Raw genomic sequence first — 14,877 nt, forward strand, 5'->3', positions numbered from 1 at the left:
GTTCGACCAGCTCTGTCACAAAACTCTTCAAAAATCTCTCCAAACTCGCTCTCTTTTGCTGGACAATTTTGTTATTGAACAGCATTCAGTAAAAATTTGCACGAATTTGTACAAATTTTTATGTTATCGTAGAGACCTATTATACATCACAATTATTTTTTTTTGTTTACATTTTTTCTGATTGTTTGTTTTGCTTCTGTTTGTTTATCGGGGTTGCCATCGAGCGACACACTTTAGGTTTAATAGCAGATGCGAAATTTACAAAATAAGTATAATGGAAACAAAAAAAAAAATATAAAAGCTTTCCGAAATAGACGAATGCTTTTTAAAATGTTACAAAACCAAATTTAGATAAAAAGAGACAACAAGAGACCATGATCACGTGTGACAGGCAAGGTGACAGGCAAGCAGTTTTACAAAAACAGAAAAGTCCACCATGAACAATCGACCTTTCGATTTTCTCTATAACCAAAAGTCGACTTCAATTTTTGGACTTTCAAACAACTAAATAATCGATTTATCGAAAGTCACACTTACATATCCCTACGGGCAAAAAGAGAAAAGTCAACAAAAAAGTTTTTCGTTTTTCTTCTGAACAATTTTGTTAAAAGCACTGTTTTATAATAATCTGACTACAGTAAAACTATTCGAAAACATCAAATAAAGCTCTGTACACATGAAATAACAAAAAGACTATGAATTTAACAAGAATTTCCATCGGAAAAAGTGATGTAAAAAAGTATTATTGTTCGTAAAAAGTGTATGTGTGTGTACGGGGGCTATTACTCCACAGTGAATTGCCAAGTTTGTTGCAAAGACATTTGAAGACGTTTCAACCAATCTGGTTGCATTATTGTGAATGGACAATTTTCTCGTCACGTACACCAAACATCAGTGTTTTATTTCGCAAAGAAAAAAAAAACAATGCAAAAACTGTGTGTTTATCTCATTAAATTATATTTATAAAAAGTGAATTCAATGTTAATGTAATGACAGAATATTTAATTTATAAAGTGTTGTTGTTTTATTGTGCCCTTCTTTAGTATGTAACAAAAAAAGTGAATGTTCATTAAACGAAGCATAAAAAAGGAAGCTGAAAACTTGTTCTACAAAGCTTGGGGTAAGTACATTGACGATGATGGAGAGTGGTGTTGCAAATATGAACAGTGTTTCTTATTTTATGACCTGACCCGACCCCCTAGCTGCCTGCTGCTTCATACAGTATGTGTAATACACATAAATTTTTAATGAGACCAAACGAATTTTTTTGTTCAATTAGTTTTGATAATTAATGGGGAAATTTGTCAAATGATATAGTGTAATATTGATTTTTAAGCAAATGCAGGGGCATTTTGCTTGAATTTGTTTTACATTTTCTTCTATGTTTGTTTAGTTTATTTTCCTTAATACGTTTAGCTCGGCTGTTTTATATGACGTTTATTTTGTTACAAATTCCGTATTTCAATATAATCTCATTATAGCAGTCAAGCGTTCTGTTTTTATTGTATTTTGGTTTTGTGTATTTTTTGTCATACATTTTCTTATTAGATAGCTACTAGATACTAGCTATACTAGCTAGCTGGTAGCTGCCAGTCGTCGTAACCCTCTCTTACACTTCATGTCTGTTAATGTGGATGTTGGTCATCCCATCAGCAGCTATTACCGACGAAATTCGTTAGCTTGTGTCTGTGCTGTTGTTTCTTCTTCTCATCCATGTTGATGGCTTGTTTCATTCGGGTCACCTTTGGAAATTTATATAAAGGACTGACTGGAGTGTTGTAATTGCCATATATTTATATTTGGAATATTATCAAATCCTATTTGTGTTGTTGCCAACCATTCAATAAAAATATACAGTGAAGAAAAATGTGTTGATTTTTGGATGAAAACAAATAAATGTCAATTTTAAATGATATAATTATTTATTCACATTTATTATAGTAAAATGTATAGTTATTTATATTTCATAAATCAATTGGATTTCTTGTGCCTAATTAAAGAGTTGCCGGCGTTTCGTTCGTCATGTTAAAGTGCAAATGAAATCATTCACAATAGTATCGTTTTGTTGAAAGCAAAGTGGATATATGTAAGCATTCCGCTTTTGTTATTTTATAAAACCAGTGATTTGACCATTCTTTAATTTGTATTTACAAATTGATTTGCGTTTTTAGTGCTTTTTGAAGAACTTCCACTATGGCATCCATTGTTATGTCTTTGCTAAACCATTAACTTTGTTGATTCTAACTAGATAATTCACAATGCATATGTAAACATTGGAATAAAAATATGTGCTCATAATATAAACTCTATTATAACATAATTGCTCTTTTGCAGTACCTGCAAGAAGCTACTGCTTTGTACTACGATAACATTTTTTTCCTTTATGTTATCGAAAAAAATAGTAACAAGTAAGAAAAGCGTTAAGTTCGGTCGGGCCGAACTTTTTATACCCTCCACCACAAATTTCAGCCATTTCGGTGGATTAATGTGGCCACAACCTTCAAAATACCGAAATTCGGAAGGTACCGTTCTATGGGGCTATATGATGGCGTGGACTTATACCTACAAATTTCTGGGGGAAAGTTTTATACGCCTAAAGAAGACTAAATACCAAATTTCAGCCATCTCGGTGTGATAATGAGGCTAAAACGTTCAAAATATCGAAAATCGGGAGATATTGTATTATGGGGGCTATATCAACACGTGGACCTATATAAACATTTTATGGTAGAAATGTTTCTTAGCCTCTGGAAACACAAAATACAAAGTTACAACCGATTCTTTGGTCAAATGGGTCTAATAGATTCAAAATATATTAAAAATGACGCGTACTTTATAAGGGGCCTTATGTGGGGCCTATACCAAAACGTGGACCTATATAACCCAACTTTGGTAGGAATGTTTTCTGGCCTCTGAAGACACAAAATACCAAATTACAACCAATTCTGTAGTCAAATGGGTCTAATACATTCAAAATATATTAAAATGACGCGTACTTTATATGGGGGCTATACCAAAACGTGGACCTATATAACCCAACTTTGGTAGGAATATTTTTTGGCCTCTGGAGACACAAAGTACTAAATTACAACCAATTCGGTGGTAAAATGGGCCAAATATCTTAAAAATTCCTTAAAACGACGACGCGTCACGCGTCATTTTGTATGGGGGCTATACGAAAGCGTGGACCTGTATTACATATAAATTATTTCATTTATTAATTTTTGCATCTTTCAATAACTGTTGTTTCTCTCTGAATTTAAAAAAAAAATGTTTAACATTATAACAACAAGAGTAATACTCAAATTCCTGATTAGCAATTCGTTCCCAAATGCAGGAAACAGTATTTCTATAAGGCGTTAGTTGCATTAGTTGCTCAAATTCAGACCAACCGTCAACATTTGTACATTTGTTTACATTTCGTTTTCTTTTGTTTACGTTTTGCATGTGATTCAATTCACAATAATACATTTTGACAACTCAATTGTTTTTGATGTAACAACTATTATTTCTCTCACAACCATGGCACAATGGTGGTATCACAACAGCTGTTCGAATATGAAATGTAAAATTCCTTAAACGTAAAAAATTAATTTTGCTGTAATTGCCCGAACATAAAGATATTTTTGACATAGCATATTCAACATTTTACGATGCCACTACCTGGGTAGTTGTGCCATGCTCACAACAGTAAAGGCAATTAGTGGAAAAGAGAAAAAGGTGAAAAAATATATATTAAACGTGTCTTGTTCCTTTTGGTTATCACATATTTCCATGCAAATGTGTGCCTTATTCGATTTTGAAGTAGCAAAAAGGATACATTATTTGGCAAACAAACTTGTCAGCTGTTCTTCTAGTTTCTTATTTGATCATTCACAATAGTCACACACACACTGTTATTGTAACAATATATTTTTCTTATTTATTCTAATATTAGCCTTGATTTTATATACAATTTGATTTTTTATAACATTTTATAAAAAATTTCCTTGTTAATCTCTCAGTGGATGAATATAAAATTCTCTTTGATTAAATGTAAACAAAGTTTATAGAGTTTTGAGGCGTAACAAAAACTGATGACGCCGTTAGAAAAAAACGTACTAAGGCTACGTTTATATCAGACCTGCTCACAGAGAACAAGATACCATTTAATAGTACGGTTACACTAGAGTTTTTTTTTGCCGGGTTAACCCACTTCGTGAGGATTTATTTGACGTTTGCGCTATGGAATTGACATTTTAAATCCAAGCCCACTCGGTTAATCCGGTATAGTGTAACCTGGGTATAAAAGAAGTTAGGAATAAATGATTTTTGGAAGTTTCTTTCGACGATTCATTCAATTTTTTTAACTTTATTGCCCAAGAAAAGGATTCCCAAAATTAAACGATTAAATAAAATTAGAAAATAATTCAGAAATATTCACTTTCAACAAAAACACACAAACATCCTAGACGGGACAAGGGAGTGCACCCTGATTCATATTAGCTCACATTAGTTGTCAAAATGCATTATTTTGTTAAAATTAAATACAAAAGGTAATCAAGCAATTCACAGTAATGCGTTATTTTGACGTTTGGTGTGGTAAATGACCCGATTATTGTTATCGATGTAACACATTCTTATTCCGCCATGTGACCTTACCTTTAGAGAATCGCTCTACTGAAATTAAAAGTTTATTGCAAATAACTGATCTTTTGGATCGAAATTGACCTTTTCTATTATAAGCTAATCCGCAAACTAATATACCTATCTAATATTTTATTTTTATACCGTACACCACTATGTAGAAAGGGTATTATAAGTTTGTTTTGGTAAAAATTCATGTTACACCGCGAAATATTCGTCGGAGACCCCCAATGTGTTATACCAATGTTCATATCTCGGCGAAATAAAGCGATTTTGAGATGTGTGTCCGTCTGTCCATTATAAATTGTAATCAAACTCCAGGCCGCAATTATGGACCGATCGTCACGAAATTTGGTATGGAGGTCGGTTTCACATCAGAATAGATCGCTATTTAAATTGGTGATTATCGTGAAATATTTAGCGGGTGAAATTGGACCAAAAACATACATTTTTTCCGATTTTGTAGGTCGCAATAATAGGCAGATCACCTCGACATTTTAAATAAGAGTATATGACAAAGAAGAAGCTTGCAATTTGAGATGGCGATCAGATAATATTTAGAGGGTTAAATGGACCAAAACTTTTGTGTAAAAATTGTGAAAAATTTTATATACAGGTTATATCTTTATTCCTGGAAGAGACATTCCCGGCAAGTAAGCTGTACTTGGAAGAGAAAAGCTTGGCATTTCTATTGATTTCAATTGTGTTGGTGTACATGTTAAGATAACAGAGTTACAGCCTAATATACCCTGTTACATGGCAGAACTACCAGGTAGTGGTATCACACCAGCTGTTCGAATATGAAAAGTCAAATCCCTTTATAAAAAATTAGTTTTGTTGTAATTTACCAAACAACATAAAGAAAGTTTTGACATAACATATTCAAAATTTTACGATGCCACTACCTGGGTAATTGTGCCATGCCCTGTTATTTGTTTGTAGTGTAATCATAAACACGCTACAGGCCGCAATTATAGCTCAGTAATCACGAAATTTTGCACGAGGTAGGTTAGGTTACGTTTGGGGATGTGTAGCCAATATACATATACTGACTACGCCACTCGGAGACCTTTCGGTCCATTGTTATCATCCATAAAGTGGAAAGAGAAGTTCAGAAGTACCTGAAAAGACAAAAGAAGAGAGACAAGAGAAAAAAAATAATTATTTGGTGATGGTAGAAAACTGTCAGAGAAGTAGTTACGCTTATGGGTCGCGCCGTCCCAGCCAATTCAAATTTTTGATGATTATGATTGTTGGATGTTTATGATTGTTGGTTTCATGTTTGAGTAGAAGGTTAAGCTTGGAGGAAAGCATATTCCTGTTAATCTATATCGCTTTCGAGTTAACATAGCAACGACATAAAATATGCTCAATCGTCTCCGTTTCCTCCTCATCTTCACAGAGCCTGCAATAGTCCACGCCATCATCCTGCCATTTGCCGATAAAAGCTCGGATGTTGCAATGACCGGTAATGACTCCCGTTAATATCCTGATTTCAGATTTGCTCAAATTTAAGAGTGAAGTTGTTCTGTTTGCTGATAGAGTTGGCCAAATGGCCCTTGACACGTTGCACCTTGATTCATTATGCCATAGTTCCTTAGCTCGTTATTCAAAGAACGTCTCCACCTTCCGAAAAACGTGACATATGGGTGGTTTGATAGAATCAGTGATAGCTTGACTTGTTGATTGAGATCCATGTCTTGCCAGTTCATCTGCCTTCTCGTTTCCCACAATGTCACAGTGTCCCGGTACCCAGTAGAGTCGGACAGCGTTAGTGAGGTTCGCCAAAGCAGTTCTACACTCAAGAACGGCCTCAGACATGATATTGGAGGATTTGATGGCTTTAAGAGCCGGCTGACTATCAACGAAGATAGTTACCGGTTCAAAGATTTCTCCATCAGACTTTTTATTAACTCTGCAGCCATTCTGATCGCGAAGATTTCGGCTTGGAAAACACTACAGTCGCTGTTTAATCTATATGAGTATTCAAGACAAAGCTTTTCGCAGAAGACGCCAGCTCCGGTACCATCTTGGAACCGTCTGTGTAGAAAGTCAGACCGTCCAGTCATCTCTAATAGGGATAATGAGTATTCAAGACAAAGCTTTTCGCAGAAGACGCCAGCTCCGGTACCATCTTGGAACCGTCTGTGTAGAAAGTCAGACCGTCCAGTCATCTCTAATAGGGATAACGACCTCAATATCTTCATATCTTTAGACTGGTGATAAGTAGTCGCTGAATTTCCCCTGCAGATTTAAGCTAAGCTTTGGACCTAGCTCCAGAAGAATGCAAGCATGTCCATAGGTGCTGTCACGCCAACGATTCAATTCATGTAGCCTTAGGTACTACGTGCTGCTTGACCTTTGATTTTGCCTCACTAGGAATTTTTCGTTTATAGACACAGACGGAAACTACCTGTTAACCAAATTTTATTTGTGACACTTTCTTTACCAACACGCTGCGTGGAAATAAATTGCTCAAAATGAAGTTTTTAATAAGTAGCCAAACCTTAACTAATTAAAAGGGTTACATTGGGTAAAATGTGCCGCTATGGACAAGATATGCCTAAAATCTGAGGAATTATAGTATATCCTCCTTAGGAAATATTCTATGGAGAGTTAATCCTATTTGGAAGTCCTCTTCTATCTACAAAAGACCTCGTGATTTAGACTTCTATGGATAGGAGGCCCCATTATGAGGTCTTCTGTGATAGAATAAATATTTAGGATTTCTTCTATGCACGGAAGACCACTTTAGATAGTCTTCTATGTATAGAAGAACCCATTGGGAGTTCTTCTATGTATATAGGGCTCCTTTAAGGGGTCTTCAATGTATAGGTTTACAGGTTTCTACCACATACTCTACTTCTATACCTTTTTTGGATGATCACAATGGACCGGACACAGTCACACTTAGTGGCTGCACATCCCCAAACCTAACCTAGGTGATCTCCTGTGTACAGAAGACCCCTTTAGTAGTGTTTCTATATATATAGGAGGCCCTTTGGAAATCTCCTATAGATAGGAGACACCTTTAGGATGTGTTCTATGTACAGAAGAGGTCTCTTCTATCGAAAAAAGACTGCTTATGATGTCTTCAAGAAATATAACACCCTTGAGAATGTCTTCTTGTATAGAAACCCCTTTTAGGATCCCTTTAGGATTTCTTCTATGAATAAAACACCTCCGCTGAGATAGTCTTCAATATCGGGAAGGAGGTCTTCTCCTCCATGTCTTCTTTTCTATATAGAAGGCCCCTTTATGAAGTCTTCTATGTATAGAAAGCCCCTTGGGAAGTCCTTGTTTATAGAGGATGCCTATAGGAGCTCTTCTATGTCTAAAAGACCCCTTTAGGAGGTCTCCAATAAAAAGAAGACACATTTATTAGCACTTCTATGCTCAGAAGACCTCCCCTAGGCGGTTTTCTTTGAACAGAAGACTCCCTATAAAGTCCTCTAGTTCTATGTATAAAAGTCCGATTTATGATGTCTTCCATTTAGGAGGTATTTTTTGTTTAGAAGATCCCTTTAGGAGGTCTTGTATTTATATAAGACCCCTTTAGGTAATTTTCTATTTAATGTAATCCCCCCTTAGAAGGTTTTCTGTGTATAGAAGCCCACTTTAGGAGATCTTCTATGGAGAAAAGTCCCCTTTAAAATGTCATCTATGGATAGAAGACATCCTTATAAGGTCTTCTATGGATACAAGACTATCATATGAGGTCGTCTCTTCCTTCTATTAGTAGAAGACCCCTTGAGGAAGCCTTTTATGTATAGAAGACTTCTTTAGTTGGTCTTCTATGTACAGAAGACCCCTTTAGCAGGTCTTGTAGTTAAGGAAGACCCCTTTAGGATGTCTTCTATTTATAGAATATCCATTGAAGATGTATTTTATTTATAGAAAACCCCTTAGGATGTCTTCTAAGGGAGATTAGGAGGTCTTCTATTGATAGGAGACCCCTTTATGAGGTGTTTTATGGATAGAAAAAGAAGGTCATCGATGTTTAGAAGGCCCTTTAGGAGGTCTTTGATGTATAGAATACATCTTTAGGATGTCTTCTTTGCATATAATATCCTTTTAAAAGGACTTCTATGTACAGAAGACTCTGTATAATATTTATTGGAAGATCTTCTATGTATAGAAGACACCTTTAGGAGGTTTCTTTATGTACGGAAGATACTTTAGGAGGTTATTTATGTATAGAAGACACCTTTAGAAAGGTCTTCTATTTACAGAATACACCTATACCTACAGAAGACCCCATTGATAGGTCTTCTATGTACAGAAGATATACTTAGTAGATCTTCTATGTATAGAAAAACCCTTTAAGAGGTCGTCTATGTAAAGAAGATCCTTTTAGGAGGTCTTATATGTATAGAAAACACCTTAAGAATAAATCAATTTAAAATAGAAGAAGACCCCTTTATGAGGTCTTCTATGGAAAGAAGAACCCCTTAGGAGGTCTTCTATGGAAGGAAGACCCCTTTATGAGGTCTAATATGGATAGAAGACCCCTCTAGAAAGCGCTCTATGTACAGAAGACACCTTTATGTGGTCTTCTATGGACAGAGGACCCTCTTATGAATATCCTATTAGCAGGACTTCTAAAGAGACTGGAAATCTCTAGGAAAGTTTCTAAGGTTGGCATGAGGTATGTTTCTGGATATGATGAGGAGACTTTTGATGAGATTTGTATGTGGGCAACGATGTTGGCATTGCTCCCATTTCAGAGATGAGATTCTGGAAGAAATAAAGCCGATGGCTTTCTCTCATATGTATGTCTGCAATAAACTGAAATTAATAAAGGGAAAGGCATCTTTTTCATTTCTTTTTTATGTATTATTATGCTGCTAATGTGTCTCAGACTTAGTGCTTTGAATTTATTATGAAAATTGGAACTCTACTACTGGTATTTTTCTTCATCTAAAAATGGATATTAATTTCATCACATAAAGTAATGAAATTCAATATTATCTATGTATACCAAATTAATGTTTTTTGGCATATTAAAAAAGTGAAAAATCTGTCTGTCGTCCGTGAGAAAAAATTCTTTTCCTAGGAAAACCCTATTAATTTGCATAATAAAATTATGGTTTCTTTTTTTGTGTTTGAGTTTACATAAAGGGATTTTCACAGATAACTTAAGATTTCACTTATAAAAGTGTCATACTGGCGATGATCTTTAAAAGGATAGTTGGTTGCTGTAATTCTGCACCAAAACTACCCCTAAACGTTTTTAGGCACACGCTTGTTTATTTAATTTAGAAAAAAAAAGATTCATGCACACCGGGACAGAAAAAGGATGGCAATGCTCATAACTCTTTGCACCGAAAACCCTTACAAAAATAAATAAACACGCACCTTTTTTGGTGGTAAACAATAAAATTGTCTTCTGGCCTGGCTTCATGTTTGTATCCTGACCTATGGTAAACGCAATTGATAACGGGTAAATGACCATTTGTGTGTTTTAAAAGAAGAATTTAAATTTTTTTGTTTAAATTTAATTAAATAATGTTAATGACTTTATTAGAGCGGAGAACAGATGTCAAGCAATGCGGCATGTGTTTTCCATTCGCTCGTACCAAATACTTTTTGGAGATTTAACTCTTTTCCTTTTTTAAAGAGAAGGTGCACAAATTGAAGTTTTCTTTTACATCTTCCTAACTTCTAAGTACATAGGTTCAATGACCCCCGCCTTATCTACCGTTTTTAAGATCCCAAACAAACAACAAAATGAACATCGGGGGTTTCAAATTCCCATAACCAGCTGTATTGATCTTTTTATACTCTCCATTAACAAAGTTTATTTGTGTTTGCTTATAAGGAGGCCTAAAAACACATACCTTTCCTTAATTTCTTTCCTTACAGGATCTTCTTCTCTTCACACAAAAGCAGAACTAATGAAATGAAATATTATATCTTGTCAATATTGCGTATATATTTTCATTATTGTATCACACTAAAGCCATATCCTTAAATGTCATTTTTATGTTTTTTTATCTGTCTATCTGCCTGGCAAGGAAATCTTACAATATTTCATTGTCCTCGTTTATTTTTTCTTCTTTGTTCCTTTCCTTAACATTTCTTCATGTATTGGATTCCTTTCTTGTGTTAAGTCACGCAAAATTAACGATACCTTTCGATCAAAGCATGAAGTTTGCAACAAGAATCACTTCCTGTCGTCATTGTCGCCAAGTGATGACACATAAAGTGTCATTGTGCAAACACGGCTGTCACGTTGATTGCCCTATCCAACAACAATGATCGTTGCTTTGATTCCCTGAACCATGAACATGAACATCAACATCATTAATAATTATTGATTTCCTTTCTTGTGTCTTTCATTTACACTTTAATCGCTGGCAGAGTATTGAGTGCTTTGCTGCTCATTTTTAAGGCCTGAGAGTCTCGTTTGTTTTACGATTTTTCAAAAGTCCCTATTCCTGGCTACGCAATCTCAGGCTTGTGTAAAGATATTATGTTACATTCCTTTAAAACAAAAAACTGTGTTTTGTTGGGCATTGTAGAGCTTCCGCTCCATGTTCATAATTGCTTTCGCTTTACATGAAAATTAACTTTGAAATATTGTTTTCTACATGAAAAATTTTTTTAGGTCTTTACGGATGTCAAAAGAAAGGATCCAAAATCCAAAATATCTGTGCTGCTTGTTTTTGTTGGATGTCAGAAAAACCGAATATCAAGTCCGAATGGTGGATAAATGTTGAAGGAACTAAAAACATACTAATTTTTATTTCAAAATTATTTAAAATCCTTGCAGATATAAAACGTACTTTTGGAAAATGGTGATAAAAATTTAATTGAAGTACAATTTTAAAAGGAAGAAATTTTTCAATGACCCCTTAAAGAGGTCTTCTATGTGTGGATAGCATCATAGGAGCTAGTCTTTGTATAGATGACAATTCTGTGTAAAAAAGACCCCTTAAGGAGGCTTCCTACAGATGCCTTCTGTGTACAGAAGATCCCCTTATGAGATCTGCTAGAAATAAAAGAACCCTTGGGGATGGTTTCTCAAGGTAGTCTTCGATTAATAAAAGACCCTCTGATGAAGGCTTTTATGTCGGGAAGGCCCCCTTAGGAACTTATCAGTGTATATAGGAATCATTTAGGAGGCCTTGTGGAAGTACAATTTTCAAGAAAGAAATTGTTCAATGACCCCTTTAAGAGGTCTTATATGTGTGGATAGCGTCTTAGGAGCTCGTCTTTGTAAAGATGACAATTCTGTGTATAAAAGACCCCTTGAGGAGGATTCCTACAGATGGGTCTTCTGTGTACAGAAGATCCCCTTATGAGGTCTGCTAGAAATAAAAGAACCCTTGAGGATGGTTTCTTTAGGAAGTCTTTGATTTATAAAAGACCATCCGACGAAGTCTTTTATGTCGGGAAGGCCCCCCTTAGCAACTTTTCCGTGTATAGAAGGTCTTCTTCGTATAAAAGGCTCCTTTGGGAGGTCTTCTTCGTAATGAAAACGCGGAGATCTTCTATATACAGAAGACATGATCAGAAGGTCTTCTTGGTATACAAGACACATTTAGGAGGTCTTCGATGTATAGAAGACCTCTTTAGGTGGTCTTCTATGTAACAAGACCCTTTTAGTAGCTCTTGTATTTACAGAATACCCCTTTAGCAGGTCTTGTGTTTACAGAAGACCCCATTAGGATGTTTTTTCTTATAGGAGATCCCTTTTAGATGTCTCCTATTTATAGAAAACCCCCTTCGGAGGTTTTCTGTCTATAAAAACCCCTTCAAGGGGTCTTCTATTGATAGATGACCCCTTTATGAGGTAATATATGCACAGAAGACCTCTCTATGTACAGAAGACACCTTTAGGAGGTCTTCGATGTATAGAAGATCATTTATGTGCTCTTCTATTTACAGAATACCCCTTTAGCAGGTCTTGTCTTTACAGAAGACCCTATTAGGACGTTTTTTCTTATAGCAGATTCATTTTAGATGTCTTCTATTTATATAAACCCCCCTTCGGAGCTTTCCTGTCTATAAAAAATCCCTTCAAGGGGTCTTCTATTGATAGATGATCCGTTTATGATGTAAAATTGGCACAGAAGACCTCTTCTATGTTCAGAAGACACCTTTAGGAGGACTTCGATGTACAGAAGACCACTTTAGGTGGTCTTCTATGTAACAAGACCATTTTAGTAGCTCTTGTATTTACAGAATACCCCTTTAGCAGGTCTTGTGTTTACAGAAGACCCAATTAGGATGTTTCTACTTATGGGAGATCCCTTTTAGATGTCTTCTATTTATAGAAAACCCCCTTCGGAGGTTTTCTGTCTATAAAAACCCCTTCAAGGGGTCTTCTATTGATAGATGACCCCTTTATGAGGTAATATATGCACAGAAGACCTCTTCTATGTACAGAAGACACCTTTAGGAGGTCTTCGATGTATAGACGACCCCTTTATGTGGTCTTCTATGTAACAAGACCCTTTTAGTAGCTCTTGTATTTACAGAATACCCCTTTAGCAGGTCTTTTCTTTAAAGAAGACCCCGTTAGGATGTTTTTTCTTATAGCAGATTCTTTTTAGATGTCTTCTATTTATAGAAAACCCCCTTCGGACCCCTTTATGTGTCTTCTATGTAACAAGACCCTTTTAGTAGCTCTTGTATTTACAGAATACCCCTTTAGCAGGTCTTGTGTTTACAGAAGACTCCATTAGGATGTTTTTCTTATAGGAGATCCCTTTTAGATGTCTTCTATTTATAGAAAACCCCCTTCGGAGGTTTTCTGTCTATAAAAAACCCCTTCAAGGGGTCTTCTATTAATAGATGACCCCTTTATGAGGTAATATATGCACAGAAGACCTCTTCTATGTACAGAAGACACATTTAGGAGGTCTTCGATGTATAGAAGACCCCTTTATGTGGTCTTCTATGTAACAAGACCCTTTTAGTAGCTCTTGTATTTACAGAATTCCCATTTAGCAGGTCTTGTCTTTACAGAAGACCCCATTAGGATGTTTCTACTTATAGGAGATGCCTTTTAGATGTCTTCTATTTATAGAAACCCCCCTTCGGAGGTTTTCTGTCTATAAAAATCCCTTCAATGGGTCTTAAGATGACCCCTTTATGAGGTAATATTTGCACCGTCTATGTACAGAAGACACATTTTTAGGAGGTGTTGTATGTACAGAATACGCCTTTAGGAAGTCTTCTGTTTACAGAAGGCACCTTTAAAGGTCTTTTATCTACAGAAGACCCCATTAGGAATTCCTTTAGATATAGAAGACACCTTTAGGAGGTCTTCGACCTATAGAAGACCCCTTCAGATGTCTTCTACTTACAGAGAATCCCTTAAGGTTGTCTTATATTTATAGAAAACTCCCTTAGGAAGTTTTCTATGTATAAAATACACATTTAGAAGATCTTCTCTCGGTCTTATGAATTCATCTATAGACGGAAAATCTCTTTAGAAGGTCGACGATGTATAGGAGATGCTTTTAGGGTGTCTTCTATGCCTAGAAGACCCGTTTAAAAGGTCTTCTACGTACAGAAGACCCCCTTTGAGAGGCCTATGTGTAGAATATTTCTTTGAGAGATCTCCTATGTACAAAAGACACCTTCAGGGGATCTTGTATGTATAGAAGGCACCTTTAGGAGATATTCTTTGTACAGAATACATCTTCAATAGGTCTTCTACGTACAGAAGACAATATTAGGAGGTCTGCTATGTTCAGAATATCACTTTACGAGGACTTTTATGTATAGAAGACCCCCTATTGAGGTCCTCTATGGACAGAAGACCCCTTCATGAGGTCATCTATGGAAAGAAGACCCCTTTAGGAGGTGTTGTATGTACAAAATACCCCTTTAGGATGTCTTCTATTTACAGAAGACACCTTTAAAGGTCTTCTATCCATAAAAGACCCCATTAAGAATTCCTCTAGATATAGACGACACCTTTAGGAGGTCTTCGATGTGTAGAAGACCCCTTCAGATGTCTTCTATTTACAGAGAATCCTTTAAGGTTGTCTTCTATTTATAGAAAACTCCCTTAGGAAGTTTTCTATGTATAAAATACCCATTTATTAGGTCTTCCGTCGATAAAAACCCCTTTATGAATTCATCTATAGATGGAAAATCTCTTTAGAAGGTCTTTGTTGTATACGAGATGCTTTTAGGATGTCTTCTATGAGTGGATCCGTTTAAAAGGTCTTCCACGTACAGAAGACCCCCTTTGAGAGGCCTATTTGTAGAATATTTCTTAGAGAGATCTCC

The 14,877-nt window shown here is 35.7% G+C and overlaps 1 protein-coding gene across 2 annotated transcripts in view; it reads left to right on the forward strand.

The window, feature by feature from the left end:
- Nucleotides 1-522: 522 nt before the first annotated feature.
- LOC141406814 (uncharacterized) overlaps nucleotides 523-14,877 on the forward strand; it is a 108,382-nt gene continuing 94,027 nt past the window's right edge. The window contains exon 1 of one of the 2 annotated variants that reach the window (XM_073992863.1): nucleotides 523-1,120. The gene's annotated coding sequence lies outside the window, so the exon portion shown is untranslated. The remainder of the gene's footprint in view (nucleotides 1,121-14,877) is intronic. The other variant, XM_073992864.1, reaches the window with a different exon arrangement.

Source organism: Musca autumnalis, unplaced genomic scaffold (genome assembly GCF_047663935.1).
Source record: "Musca autumnalis isolate F117 unplaced genomic scaffold, ASM4766393v1 scaffold_5, whole genome shotgun sequence".
Classification (NCBI taxonomy): domain Eukaryota; kingdom Metazoa; phylum Arthropoda; class Insecta; order Diptera; family Muscidae; genus Musca; species Musca autumnalis.